Below are 15,541 nucleotides of genomic sequence, written 5' to 3'. Positions count from 1 at the left end.
AATGTTCGAAACTAATTAGTAATTAGTAATAGTTAATATCAAAAAGCTACTAGTTAATAATGTTATACCTTAAATTCAAGATTATTTTTTATTTTATATGTTATACGATGATTTTAGTTTTAAATTCAAGATTATTTTTTATTTTATATGTTATACGATGATTTTAGTTTTATATGAAAAAACTATATGGTGGAATGTTTTTATTATTTTGACATAATATAATGTCTACAAGCAAAATCATTTTTTTTTAATGAAATTAATAGTGCATTTGACACAAAAGTCTAACTACAGTTTTCTAATAATAATAATAATAAATATCAGAAAAGCCTATAATTAATTAAAATTAGGAGACAAAATGTAGAATTAGGTTTCAAAATAAAAGAGTAAATTATATGAATGTTCCTTATGCTTTGGGATAATATTTGAATTTGATCTTTAACTTATTTTTTTAAGTCGGAACGTACCTATTATATCTTTTTGTTGCGGCCCTTCCACACATAAAAAAGACTAAATTGACATCACATATCTTTTATTTTAATTAATTGTTATTTATATATTTACTTATTTATTATTTAGGGGAAATTACAAAACTAACTATTTTCCTTAATTGCTTTTCAGTTTTTAGTCAAAAATTAGCATTTATCCCAAATTAGTCACTGAAACCATAGGTGATTAAAAAACTTACGGTCAACATAAGATTGACTACGGTCAACGTTGTGTTGACTACTCTTCCGAGTAATAAGCTACCGTTTCGTGGGCCGTCTACTATTTTAAGACCCGTTAGCCCACAATATATAAAGTTGAAATTTTCATTTTTGCTCATTTTTTATGTTTTTGAAGTTAAGAAAACTCTTTCAATGGAGCTTTCAAAGAACGCCTAAGTATTTCTTTGAATCTTCGATGTTTTTTGTTTTTTCTTGTTTGCAATGAGATTCAATACATACGGTTTTTTTTTTGAAGAAGCCGAAAAAAAATCATAGGCTTCATGAGATACATACGGTGTACAACCAGTCGATGCACGCAACATGCATTGATTGCTTGTACACCGTAGTTTTCTTATGAAGCTTATGGTTTTTGTAAAAAAAAATTGTTTTTTTAGATCGTATACAATGACATATAATTATGATGTGGTGTTTTTTTTTACGAAAAACACTATATATATAAGGGAAACCGTAGGTTTCGTAAGAACCTACGGTGTATAAACAATCAATGCACGTTTTATGCATTGATTGCTTGTACATCGTAGGTTCTTATGAAACCTACGGTTTGGGAAACCGTAGACTTATCATAGGATACCGTAAGTCATTTAGAAACCTACGGTTTCATATGGTATTTTGAAAAAAAAAAAATTAAAAATGTTATATACATATACTAAAACCGTAGGTATGAAGGCGAAACAGTAGGCGATTTGATTTACCTGGGGTTTCAGTGGCTTTTGGGATAATTGATATTTTTGGCTAAAAGGTGATAAATAATTAGTAAAATTAGCTAGTTTAGTCATTTCCCCTATTATTTAAACATTAAAATAAAGAAAATAACCCCACCCCAAAACCTACATTTACCACCACTTAAACCTACTCCATATCATATATTTATATTATTTCTCTCCATCTCTTTGACGAACAACAGTCGACCACCGGACATAGGCGTCGGTAACCATCTGTCGTCGTCGAACATCGGACCCCAGGCGCCGGAAACAACCGTGCACCGCCTGAAACCTCCGTACGTCGTTGATTTGAACTCTAAAACCAACGAAAACCACTAGATGTTGTTGGGCCACCGGATCAAACACCGAAAACAATTGTATGTCACCTGAAACCTCTATATTCATCGCTTTGTACTTTAAAGTCTCAGGAAAACATAGGACGCCACTAGACCTCCACACCACAGACGCTTAAAACCTCCGTGCGTTGTCGACCTGGATTTTAAAGTCATCGGAAACCTTCGTACGTCGTTGATATGTTCCTAAAGCCTCTGGAAATCTTCGAACTTCATCGATCTAGACTTGAACGTCATCGATCTACACCATCGACCATATGCTCCGCCGATCTTCACCATCTCCGCCTATCTACACCTTCGCCTTCGTATCTATCGTTGCCACATTCGTCGTAGCATCCACACTAACGAATAGAAATATTCTCTCTTTCTTCCCATCAGGATTTGTGGGTTGATTTATGTTAGGATTTTTTAATATGATTTTTGGTTTGAATGGATTTTCTGTTTTAAATGAATTTTGGTTTGAGTGGGTTCAATGTGGTGTTTTTTTGGTGGGAGATATGGTGATGATTTACTCTGGTGGCTAAGTAAATCTGACAGCACAGACGAGGTTGCACTTTACTCCAGGTAAAACATGAAATAATTGGGTGGAAGATTGGAAAGGATTATGGGTAGCTCATAAACAAATAACTAGAGATGAAAGTGGGTCCAAACCCAACCCGGATGGACCCGGACCCGGAAAAGCCAGAACCGGTTAACTGGATTTTATAGGACCGGTAATATAGGAACCGGTTCCAAGTATGGTATCGGGTAAAGTGGGTCTAGAACCGGAAAACCCGGAAACATCAAAGTGGGTAGGGTGGAACTTGGTAAAGTGGGTTTAGAACCGGAAAATCGGAATATTTTGGTAATTACTTACTACTTAGTGGGTTGAACTTTGAAAATTTTCATATTTATATTCCGAATCCGGGGAACTGTAAATCATTGAATACCAAAACTAAATTGACAGAATTATAGTCTAAAATCATATACAAACTCTAAACTACACTTTGGAAAAAACGGCAAGATAATTCGATTTTAAACGAATAAGATATACATGTTTTAATATTTTCACAGAATACAAAGTAGAAAAACAAGTAGCTGAAAAGTTGAAAATTTTCAGCTTTGATATCCTATCTTCTGGGGACTATAAGTCATTGAATATTAAACCAAAAATAACAAAATTATAGTCTAACCTCATGTACAAACTCTAAACTAAAAGTTGGAAAAAAAATGCATGTCAATCCAATTTCAAACGAATTAGATACGCATGTTTTAAAATGTTCATAGAATACAAAAATGTTGAAAATCTAAAAACTTTCAGCTTTGATATCTCGACTTTGGGGGATTACAAGTCAATGAATATAGAACTAAAAATGACAAATTTATAGTCTAAAATCATGTACAAACTCTAAACTATATGTTGGAAAGAACCTTATGTCAATTCGACTTGATAGGAATGAGATATGCATGTTTTAAACTTTTCACAAAAACCAGTTCCGACCCTAAAAGTGGTTCTGATTCCTAACACAGGTTCCGGTTTACCCGGATTACACAGAACCCGGATAAAGTCATTCTTTAAACCTGGAACCGAACCGGTTCTATATATTCAGGTTCTAGTGGTTCCGATTCCGATTCCAGTCCCGTTTTCCGGATTTAAATCTCATCCCGACATATAACAGTAAATTAAAAAAGAAAAAATATACAAATAATTAATAATTAAAAAATAGATAAGGGTAATATTGTCTTTTTATGTATGGCAGGGACCAGAGACGCAACAAAATCATATTGTAAGGACCGTTTGAATTTAAAAAATAAGTTAGGAACCAAACGTGCAAATTACCCCAACCATAATGACCATTCATATAATTTACTCAAAATAAAATAATATAGAAACCAGTTACACCCATTCTTAGATACTTATTAAACCAAAGAGACATTTTGCTAAGCGTTTCTTTAGATTGAAGTCATTATAATAGATATAAAGTTACTATCATATTGGTAAATGTAACATCGTGTTTTGAGGTACTTTCATTTTTTACCCTTATATTGAGATCTATTGCATTTTGGTCTTTTTAATGTAAGACTTGTGGATGGGAGGGGGTGTTATTGCCACTTTTGGATTGTTGGGACGGAACCACGTACGCTGGGCGTACGCTTTACGTACGCAGGGCATACGCGGTGAAGTCCTAAACCCTAATCTTTAGGGTTTGGACCCTATTTAATCATCCTTAACTCCCAGCCTTGGCTCCTTCCATCAGCCTCCATCCTTTCAAACGTCCTTGCAACCCTAATCCACCCTGTGAAGCATTTCTAATCTTGTGTGTGTTGTGTGCCTTTGAAGAAGAAGGAAGGAACTAGATACCGATCTTGGAGGAGTGAAGCACTTTAGATCCATAAACACACCATCATTTAGCATCACTTGGAGGTATAAAGTTCTGAACTTTGTGAAGTTTCATTTAGATCTTGTTTTGGGCTTGATTTTAGTTCTTTTTGTTCCAAATGTGGTGTTTCTTGAGCATATCATGTTCTTGAACCAATAAGTCGTCCTTTCAGACCTTTGGAAGGGTCTTAAGTCATAAAAATGTAGTATTAGGGGTTAGTTTCACTCCATGCATTCCTTAGAAGGTTTTATTGCATTAAGATGTTAAGTTAAGCACTTAATGGACATGTAAAGTCATAAAGTTGGAAACTTTATGACTCCTAGCAGTATTTTGGCCTTGGATCTAAAAGTTGGACGTGAGAACTTAAGGCATTAAGCTCTTAATGGAGATTTGAGAGGTATGGGCATACGCCCTGCGTACCTGGAGTACGCAGCGCGTACGAGGTCAACCATCCCGACTGTGATCAAGGCTTGAGTACGCCCAACGTACCTTCAGAGTACGCCCCGTGTACGCGTTCTGTGTCGACTCGGCTGCGTTGACTCGACTGGGTTGACTCAGTTGACTTGTTAGCTTTGACCAAGTTTAATTTAGGAAATTATGATTATTTTATTAATGGGAAATGTTTGGACATTTATGACTTGGGTGGAGCAGGTATTCGGGATCAGAGTATTGATCAGTTTTCTTTGCCAGGCTGTGAGGTGAGTCTTCTTCACTATACTTACGGATCGAAGGCACCAAGGTTGGTTTAGTGGGTTGTATATCCTGTTACATGATAGTATGTTGTTATGCTGTAGAGATATGTTGGATCGGTATCTTGGTATATAGGATTTTAGCATGCAGTAATGATCTGTGAATCTGCCTGTTTGTCTGATGCATGGTTATTTGTTTATTTGTTATGTGTATGTCAACATATTATGGTTGGTTGGGTTGAGGCGGTCCTGCTTTCTGCTGAAGGCCAAGATACCATAGGCGGTCCGGATAGACTGTAGGCCCTGCGAGGCGGTTCAGTCAGGCCGAAGGCCCGGCGAGCGGTCCGGATAGGTTGTAGGCCCTGCGAGGCGGTCCAGTCATGCCGAAGGCTCAAGAGCGGTCCAAATAGGTTGTAGGCCCTGCAAGGTGGTCCAGTCAGGCTGAAGGCTAGGCTATGCATGTTGTTGTTTGATATGTTGTATGTGGTGGTACTTTGGAGGAACTCACTAAGCTTTGGCTTACGGTTTTTAGTTGTTGTTTCAGGTACTTCTGATGATCGCGGGAAGGCAAAGGCGTGACCGTACACATCCTGTATTTATGGCTTTATGATTTTGGGATACTCTAATATAGATAAACAATTTGGAAATAATGATTTTGTAAACATTTTATGACTATAGGTTGTTTTTAAAAGACAAAACTGCAAATTTGGTCCTTGTGGTTTGTAAAAAACTTTGGATCGGGTCCAAAAAGTTTCCAACTTGCATGGAAGGTCCAAAATCAGGAGTTTTCTGTGAATTTGGTCCTAAAAACCTAAAAAGACTGTTATGCCCTTTTAATTTCCATTTTATATTTTCTATAATTACTTTAACACTATTTTAATTTTAAAATAATAATAAAATATAAAGGATTATATATCCCACCCACCACATCTACCGTACCCTTCATTTTCTCTCTCCCCCCTTCTATCTCTTTCGTCTCCTCATTCTTCTAACCCACCTTCGACACCTCCAATGAGTCCCACCCATTCACCATCGTTATCAAGAAACTGGAAGAGCAATAGTTGATAAAAAAAGACATAAGCACCAATCTTGGGTTTACTCTGTGATTGAACAACGAGAGGGAGCTCACACACACATTGTGTGTGTCTATGTGTGTGATAAAGATAATAAAAAGACGAAGATGACGGGATTAAGAAAGGGATAACACCACTTCTGAAGCTTAGTGAGTTCCCCCAAAATACTCATACACACAACAATATACATATAATCACAAACAACATACTATAGGTCCAATCAACCATCGGGTTGGAATACCCCAGACCCTCAACCATCGGGTTGGAATGCCAACATACTATGGGTCCAATCAACCATCGGGTTGGAATACCCCAGGCCCTCAACCATCGGGTTGGAATGCCAACATATTATGGGTCCAATCAACCATCGGGTTGGAATACCCCAGGCCCTCAACCATCAGGTTGGAATGGCCAGGTCTATTGGCTCTCGCACAAAGCAGATAAGCCTCAACCACTAATCAAACATGTGCACATATATCAGATAATCACATAATAGTCTATAGACAGACAAACCGATCTAACAAATCATAACAACATAATAACATCCTATCTACCAGGATACCGATCTAACAGATCATACGATACTCGAGCATATATAACATATCAGGATGACAATCCAAAAAGGGCCAGCCTTGGTGCCTTAGACCCTTGAGTATAGTGAGGAAAACTCACCTCACACTACTGAAGTCCCACGGACGAAACCCTAGCTGCTGGATGACAGCTTCCCGAACTGTCAACATCAAAACAATACCCAATTAATAATTGGGTTCCAATACATAACCGTAAGTCCATGCTTGGGGTAAAAGAATACTTTACCCCCAACCTAGCTTGATTCAAGCCCAAGGCCCAACTCACACTCCAAAGGACCAACAATCACCCAATGGACCAAAGCCCAACATATGGCCCAATTTCCCAAATTAGGCCCAAACCCTTCACATGAGCCTTACCTTAAGGCCCAACTATCTATTCTAGTCCCAATACTTGGCATACGGATGGTCCAATATCTCAAAATCATCAAGGCCCAATTGTGGCCCATCTATGGCCTAATTTTCCAAATTGGGCCCAAGTCACTCACATGGGCCTTACCCCAAAGCTCATCCAAATAATTTAGTCCATTTACTTGTTCTTGGATAGCCCAATCACCAAAGCCCAATAGAAAGGCCCAACTCAAGGCCCAAGCAAAATTAGGGTTTTTACATAAAATGACGATTAGGGTTAAGTGTTTCTTACTTAACCCATTAAGGACTTAATCCATTATGTCCATCACTTTACTAGATAAATCATACGGTGTGATCAGGTGTAATTTATAATTCAATTCTAATGGCCCAAAACGCGGGTCCCGATAAGCCCGAACCAACAAATCCAAAATTAGGGTTTTCTAAACCCTAATTAGGGTTTCCAACCCAATTGCATGCCCATTAGTCAATTGGTTAGGTTTTTAGGCCAATTAGGGCTTCATTAGGTCAATTAGGGTTAAATAAGTCGGGCACCACCCACTACCACCTCGGGTAGTGGTGGTCAACGGCGGCTCATGCCGGCGGACACCACCTCGTAGTGGTGGTTATAAATTTTAAACTAAATGTGTCCAAGCATCTAAACAAAAAATCCAAACACACAATGCACACCGCCACCCAACACGGCGGCTGGTGGCAGCATAGGGCGGCAGCCACCACCTCACGGTGGTGGTTATGGGTTTTGCCTTGATTATTCCGGCCGTACAATACATTTTACATCGAAAATATCTGAATAAACACACACATACATAAATAACACACCCAGACGACCACCCTTGTAGTGGCCGACCGTGGTAGAGGGTGACAGCCACCACCTCACGGTGGTGGTGGTGGTTTAATTTTTGTTCCCGATCACACAACACTACACACACTTAACGCAATACAACAACACACACCTAAAGTACACAGAAAAACATGCACACAGCCACCTTCCACAGTGGCTGGTGGCGACGGAAAATGGCAGCAGGCGGCGGCCACCATGCCTGGCGGCCATGGTGGTTTTTTTCCTCGATTTCCGGCCAGCAACACTCGCACAACGAATCTCGGGTTCACAACAACACACATCCATATTTTTGCTCGGAAAAGAAACACAATCACCCACCTCACGGTGGCGTACAGTGACGGTGGCGACTCGGAGTGGCGGGCAGCAGCAGCAGTTGACATCAGAGGCGGCGTAACGTTTGGCGGTACCGGTGGTGTGGATGACGACGGGACAGAAAAGGAAGAAGAAGACTCCTGCCCGTGATCCTCGTCGGCAGTTGGAGCGACATCGGCACTGGATAATGGCATAGACGTCGGTGACTACGTCTTCAACGATTTCGGTGCACGACGGCAGTAATCCCGGTGGTTCACGACCCACACCTTCACTCTTTGTTCCGCCTCCAGCCTTCGGTGGACCTCCCGGATGTTTTCTACATTCCTGGCAGTGGTGGTGTTGCTTCGATGGCGAAATAACGGGTGACAGATGACGGCTTTGCATGGCAGCGGCGACCGGAGGTGATGGGAGGCATAAGGAGGGTGGCGGTTGGTGTTTTAGAAGTAGGGTTAGGGTTAAGAGGGTGATGAGTTATAAACTCCCATCCAAACTCCATAATTTACCATATTAACGCTTTCAGTCCCTCATTCTCCTTTTCTTTCAATTGAAATCCAATTGTTACCAAATGGCCCTTCCTTTACAAAACCTTTTCAACTTAGGTCCACAAATTACTCTTTAGCCTCCTGCTTCCATAAATCCTTTCATATAAGTCCAAATGATACCAAACACCCCCTGAATTCTAAAATCCTTTGCAAAATAAATCATGAAATTACACTTTAACTCCTGAAACTCCAAATTATATCATTTGGCTCCCCGAAACCAACACCCCGCTAATTATTATTTGATTTTGGCTACAATAATATAAAATAATAATAAAAATTACATCTTGGGGTTTCGGGTTTATTATTCAATAAACGAGATGTTATAATCATCCATAGCCTATGTGGTCAGACGAAGTTGAGAAATGGAAAATATTAAGGCTAAGATCACTGTTGACGCATTCCGAGTTACTCAATCCATGCTTCCACCAATTCCTACTCTGATAGTGAAAACTAATGAAGGTTCTCCCACCCGGAAACCTGGTGATCTCCCTGAAGAGCCTTTGATTACTCCACCATCTGAATTTTTCATCATAGAATCCGGTCAACAAATCATCTCTTTTATTTCTAGCACAAGCAAAAATCCTCAAGAAAAAGGCAAACAGATTGCAACAGACTCTAACAGCCCAGTGAAGATGTTCAAAAAGTCTGAGGGATGGTCTCAAGAACAAATCGATCAAGCCTTGGAAGAAAGCATCTGAATTCAAGTACTGAAAGACAATCTGAATCCGATGTTGGGCATCTTTTCTCTTTTCCGAGAAGGAGTTATTCACGACATGCACTCCGTGACTTTCATGTACTATGATCTTCTGACACAAGATGATGATTAACTTGACCTGCCAATCTCTCTTCACGGTCATTTCTATATCAAGTACGCTTCTCTACGTCCGAATGATGATCCTCAAATAATCATAAGGACAGAGCATGACAGATTGAGAACCATTTACTTTGTTCACGCACGAACCCAAAAAGAAGTGTGGTCTCGGAAGAGGATTACCAAGATCATTGGATATGGTAACAAGGTTCAGAGCAAGTTTGATATTAATTGCATGTTGTACAGATACTATGTCTCTCGGAACAAAAAAGCCACCATCACGGATGCAAACTTTTCTTCAATCAGTCCAAATGACATTCTCACTATTGTTGCTCACTTTCGAGATCGCCAATCAAGTGACACGAGCATCAGAGCTTACAATGCTGCAATAAATTTCTTGAAGGATTATATTGTTGAGTTCTGCAGATCCAACATTGAATTTGCTCACCTATTCAGAACCGAGAGCATTCTGGAAAAAATCACTATAGAACTCCCTGAAGCATAGATCTTGGCCAAAGGCCCCATTGAAGAACCGAAACTCGGTTATGCCTATCTCAAAAAGAAGACTAATAGAAAAGAATTCTTTAGAGTTTTTGAAAAACACCTTGTTCCTACAAAGATCCTTCAGAGGTTCATCTCCAACGCTGCCAAAAGTGATTCTCCTGAGCATGTCAAGAAGAAGTTCATCGAACATCTTAGATGGTACTTAGAAGCGAAGTTGGCTCCATAGTGCCTATATCTTCGTGTTTGATGAAGACAAATGAAAAGTTGATTGATTGCTAAGTTCACTTAGGGGACATTGTTGATACATGAAAGTGAACCTCTAGCAATCCAAAGCCAAGCCAAAACCAAGGTCAAGTGCAATGAGATGTGATGTGTTTCGAATTGAAGTTACTTATGAGATGATGACTAGTACAAGAAACACATTGTAGTCAGTGCTATTTTGAGTCTGTAATCAGTATTTGATGTTTCTTGTCTTGTAGTCTTTGTTGTATTGTAAAGTTCATGGGACAGGATCGACAAAATCCTCAGTGTTAGCTTTTTGACTTTTAAGCTTTACATAGTTCATGCAGTCTTGTCAGTTTGTCTTTTTCTTACTCCTTGGCTATTTCAGAAGAAGTAATTTTCATGCATGTAATACTTGAGGAACATTCTCTTTCACATAAATACTAAGTATCTTGCAAGCCAAATCATTCTCATTGTTCTTAAGTTTTATTTACTTTGTTCATACTCACTCTTAAATACTTGAATACTTTGTTGAACTTCTTATTTCAAGACAAGACTGGTATACCAGACTTGACTGGACCTTTAGTATTAGCAACATACATTGATCTTAAGTTAATTCAAGGTTTAAATTTTCAATCCTTGTCTGCACACAGCTTTTTACACTATCATTGCACTTGAAGAAATGAGAAAAATTCAGTAAACCTAGACTAGAATAGTCGAAGTGTTGAAAATACTGAAATAGAGTTTCAGAATCGTCAAGTGGCAAGTAGTGCGGAAAATAAAGAGTTATGAATCAATCAAACTAATAGAAAAACGGTTTTTTAGACTTAATATCAATGATTCAAATGTGTCTCATATTCATGAAGATTCAATTACAAGTGTTTGAATGTAAAACACACTAAAACTCTCAAATGGCTCTCTGAAGACTAGTCTAAGCAGAAATTGTGTAGAATGAGCAGGAATGATCAGAAAAGAGCAACTTCATAATGGATCCCAAGGGGCCTTTTTATAGGCTTTGGAAAAGCCCATGACATGGCTTTGCCAATCAGGTGTTGACACGTCGTCATGACTTAGTCATCAGTCGACACATTTTCCCTACTTAACAGAGAATGGATGGAATATTCCAATTCCTAGTATTCCGTTAGGGTTCCATCCAAGTTATGAGTCTTCATAATTCTTGAGCCTTCTTGATCAACATTGAAAATGTGATGAGCAACATGAGCATCATGTTGCTCAATTGTCTTCTTAGATGTCATCAACTTCTAGAAGTGTTGTTGACCAAGTTGACATGTTTCTTGAACATTGAAATGTGTCTTGGACTTAAAGATGTACAACTGCTTGTTCAAGATGGATCAAGGACGAAATACATGTGTCTTTGAGCATTTGGACGTGCCTTCATTGTACATGATGTGTCATGTGCAGTCTTGTTGAGCCATCAATATGATCATGTTGATCCATTGACTTGAGTTGAGCCACAAAGAATTCATGTTGAGCCATCGACTCTTGTTGAGCCATAGAGTTGTGGATGAGCCAACAATGTTTCTGATGAGCCATCAATATCCCAAATGATACACCAATATCTTGATGCTCCATATATGATCTAGATGTGTCATCTGAGATCATGATGATCCAACTTGCTTTCTTCAAGTGCTCCATGTCAACAGCAAGTGCTCCATGTGTACATCAAGTGCTCCATGTTCAACCTCAAGTACTCCAAGTTCACTTCAAGTGCTCCAACATATGATTCTTCAGACACTTGTTGAATCTTCAGTATCTTTCCAACCTGAAACATTATAATAATGTTTGTTAGGGAGATATATAAAAGGACTCAGCTTATTTCAAGTGGCAATCACATACAAATATCTTCCAATAGCACTTGCACATATTATTAGTATAACCATGCAAGTTGAGCTACAAGTTTGCGATGATTTATGTACAAATTTAAAGTTTTATTAAATACAATTTATGGGTCCTAAATATGAGACTAGTAGTTGGTAGAATTCTACTTGTTTTATGTTTGAAATTATTTTACGACAAAAACTTATGGTAATTTTAATAAAAGTACTTGTAGGAAAACGTCAATTTGTTTTAATCCCCAAATCGAATTGGGTACCATCCAAGAATTAGCGAATTTTCTAGCTACCATAGCCTGTGATTTACTAACATCAAATCTTTTATGGTAGCTTCAAAAAAAATTCTTTTATCTTAGTGGCAGGGTTATATCAGAACGAAGGCCATGACTCACTGTCTAGTGGACGGAAGAATGTGTTTGCTTTAAGGAATACTTGGACCACATTGATATTATATAACTTTTTTTGCTTGATGAACCAATTTTACCACCCATCAAAGAGATCAAGGTTACACAAGAGATATCATCTCTAGTGACCGAAATGAATGAGGGTGAATTTAAAGAGTTATCAGATTAAAAATGCTTGATTTCATGAAGACAACCAATTTCAAGACTATAATTACTAGCATTTTTGTAACACCCTGATTCTCGAGATACATTCTTTTGCTGGTTTGTATTTTTGGAGAAATCACTACGACGTGGTGGAGGAAACACCATGATGTGGCGAGGTCAATTTTTGGTCGTGTGACTTTTTGGACCACCATGGCGTGGTGAAGGTCACCACGACGTGGCAGCTGATCAGGCCCAAGCCCATGACTCTTTTAGGGTTTCCTTCATATTTAAACCTTTCTAAACCTATTTTAGGGTTCATCATCAACCTACAAACCTCATTTCACCTCAGAAACCCTAACCCTAGCCTCCATTGAAGTTGTGAGCTCATTCTTGGTGCTTTTTGATGATTTTAGAAGGAAAATGAAGCTCTTGGTGAGGTGGTCACTTGGAAAGCATCATTTCTTCAGCTAAGCTCACCTCGTGGACTTTGGTGAGTGTCCAAGACTCAACCTTTTCTCTCCATGTTGTTAGATCTCTTGTTTTTGTCCCCTTTTTCCATGATTTTGATGGACTTAAGTAATGGGATCTCATAAAGTTTGCGACTTTATGAATCTCTAGGTCATAATGAGCCTTTAGTGTCTTGGATCTGAATTATAATCAAGTTTTGATGTCATGCATGGGATTTTGGTTATTAAACCCTATTTTTGACCTAAAATGGAAAACGCATGTATTGGATATGCAAGTCCATAAAGCCACGATTTTTAAGCTCACTTTGGAGTGTGAAACCTTTCTAGAAACTTTGGAGGTGCAACTCTAAGGATTTGGTGCTTGATGAAAATCTTGATGCATTAAGTTACCATTAGTGGTTGGGATTGGAATTTTGGCATATGGAAGGGTTTTGAGGGGTAAAGTTGGAAACTTTACCCATCAAGACCTTGGGAAGGACTAGATCTGAGCCTTGGAGTTTTTGTGGTCGAAGGAAAATGAATTAGTGGTTTAAGCTATTCAGACGCATCACCACAACGTGGTGACTTGGTCTAGACCCGTCTGTTTTGTCGGTTTGCGACCACAACGTGGCCAAGGAGGCCATGACATAGTGGCTAGCTGGGTTGACTTTTTATTTTTGATTTTGACCAGGATTTTTACCAAAGTTTGACCTAAGGGTATTTTGGGTATTTGGAGATGTTGTCTGAGTTTTGGTCATTATTTATTGTAAAGATGATCGGTAGAGTTGGTATTTGGAACATCATGTGGTTGCAACTATTTCTTCTGTCTGTGAGGTGAGTCTCCTCACTGTACCTGTGGATCGAAGGCACCAATGTCGACCCACTAGGTTCTATTATATGTTAGTTATCTTTGTGACTCTTACATAGTATGATTGTTGTTATGTGACTTATATGTGTGTTCCATGCTTGGGTTGAAATATACCCAGGACGGGGCCCACTATGGCCTGATCGGGTCGAAATAAACCCCAGAGCGAGGCTCCAGGGCGGGGGACCATATTTGCTTATTGGGTTGGAATAAACCCCAAGGCAAGACCCAAGGATATGTATGATATGTGGTATTAGGAACTCACTAAGCTTTGTGCTTATAGTTTTATGGTTATGGTTTCAGGTACTTCCGGTTCGAAGGGAAAGGGCCCGACTTGACTGCACAACATCCCCTAAAGTTTTCCGCATTGGCAATTTATGATCTTTAGTCTAATGTTTGAATAATATACTCACTTTAATCAGTTCTAGAACAACTCTTTTGTATGGTTTAATGTTTTAAAAATGAAAATTTTACTATGAATTTTTGGGGCGTTACAACTTTAAGTTTTAACATTTATGTTTTTACGAAATTTGAAGTTCAAAGTATGTTGTTTCTCATTTTATATTTTAAAACTAAATATTATACAAGTAATTATTTACCAAAGGGTTTATAGCACAAACGGTATCAGGTAGTGTCCTCTCTCTTTGAGGTCATTGGTTCAAGTCACGTTGTGGACATAGGTGGAATTATGTGTTAATTCAAGAGTAGTTTAGATTTGTCGTTCAAAAAAAACTATACAAGTAATTATTTGGTTGAAGCGAAATTTGAGTAAAAAACATGTTTTTTTTATGATTTAATCAAACCAATTAATCTATAAGCAAAACTAGTTAAACTAATTATCCATTCGAAGCCTAAAAACCCAATCAAACTCGATTGAGTTTTAACCGATACTAAGATTATATTTTGCATACTAGCTAAAAAACTAGTTGTTAGCTGAAAAGCTAATTGTTATGTGAAAAACTAGCTGATAAAAAAATAACATTTGGTAAAACTAGCTGATAAGTTAATTGAAATATATAAAATGACATTTAGAAGAGTATGTTTTCTATAATTAATTAAGGATTATATTTGAAATTTTATAAAAAAATAACTTTTAGTCTAAGTAGCTTTTTAAAAAGATAGCTTAAAAGCTATTTTTTGACTTGCCAAACATGTCAGTTTAAAAAATCTTAAAAAATAAATTAGTTTATCAGCTAATTATGACGTGTCAAACATAATCTAATCTTAAAAAGAATGGTTGCTTTAATAGTCAAATAAGATCAAGGAGTATCAAAGAAAAATAAAATTTTAAAGATAAACAAATTACTAATATATAAACAAATTTCATAAAACAACCTACTTTTAATCAAAGCTAAAGGACATATTCTACAAGTTTTTTATAAAAAATGGGAATAATATAATGAGCTTAGGCTTTACTAGTAGATATTTTATAGGATTTACAAATAATCTTTTAATTTTGTTTTAAAAATTATCAATGAAATATTTTTATATACATTTATCTAGGTACCATTTGGCATGACATGCCATGTGCTTGCTAGCATGAAATTACGATATCTTATATATATATTTTTTACCATTGAATTTTTTTATACACATTTTTATTGAAAAATTAAAAAATAACACTGTTTGGTTTCAAACTTATGACACCAAGGAAGAAAATAAGCCAACTATACCACTAGGCAAAGGCGCATTTTCGATTTTCATTTTAGGCAAATATAATGTATTGTTATCAATGTTTTA

This window comes from Lactuca virosa, chromosome 2 (assembly GCF_052849685.1).
Source record: "Lactuca virosa cultivar CGN04683 chromosome 2, Lactuca_virosa_CGN04683_v6, whole genome shotgun sequence".
Lineage (NCBI taxonomy): Eukaryota > Viridiplantae > Streptophyta > Magnoliopsida > Asterales > Asteraceae > Lactuca > Lactuca virosa.
Note: the sequence above shows the minus strand (reverse complement) of the source record.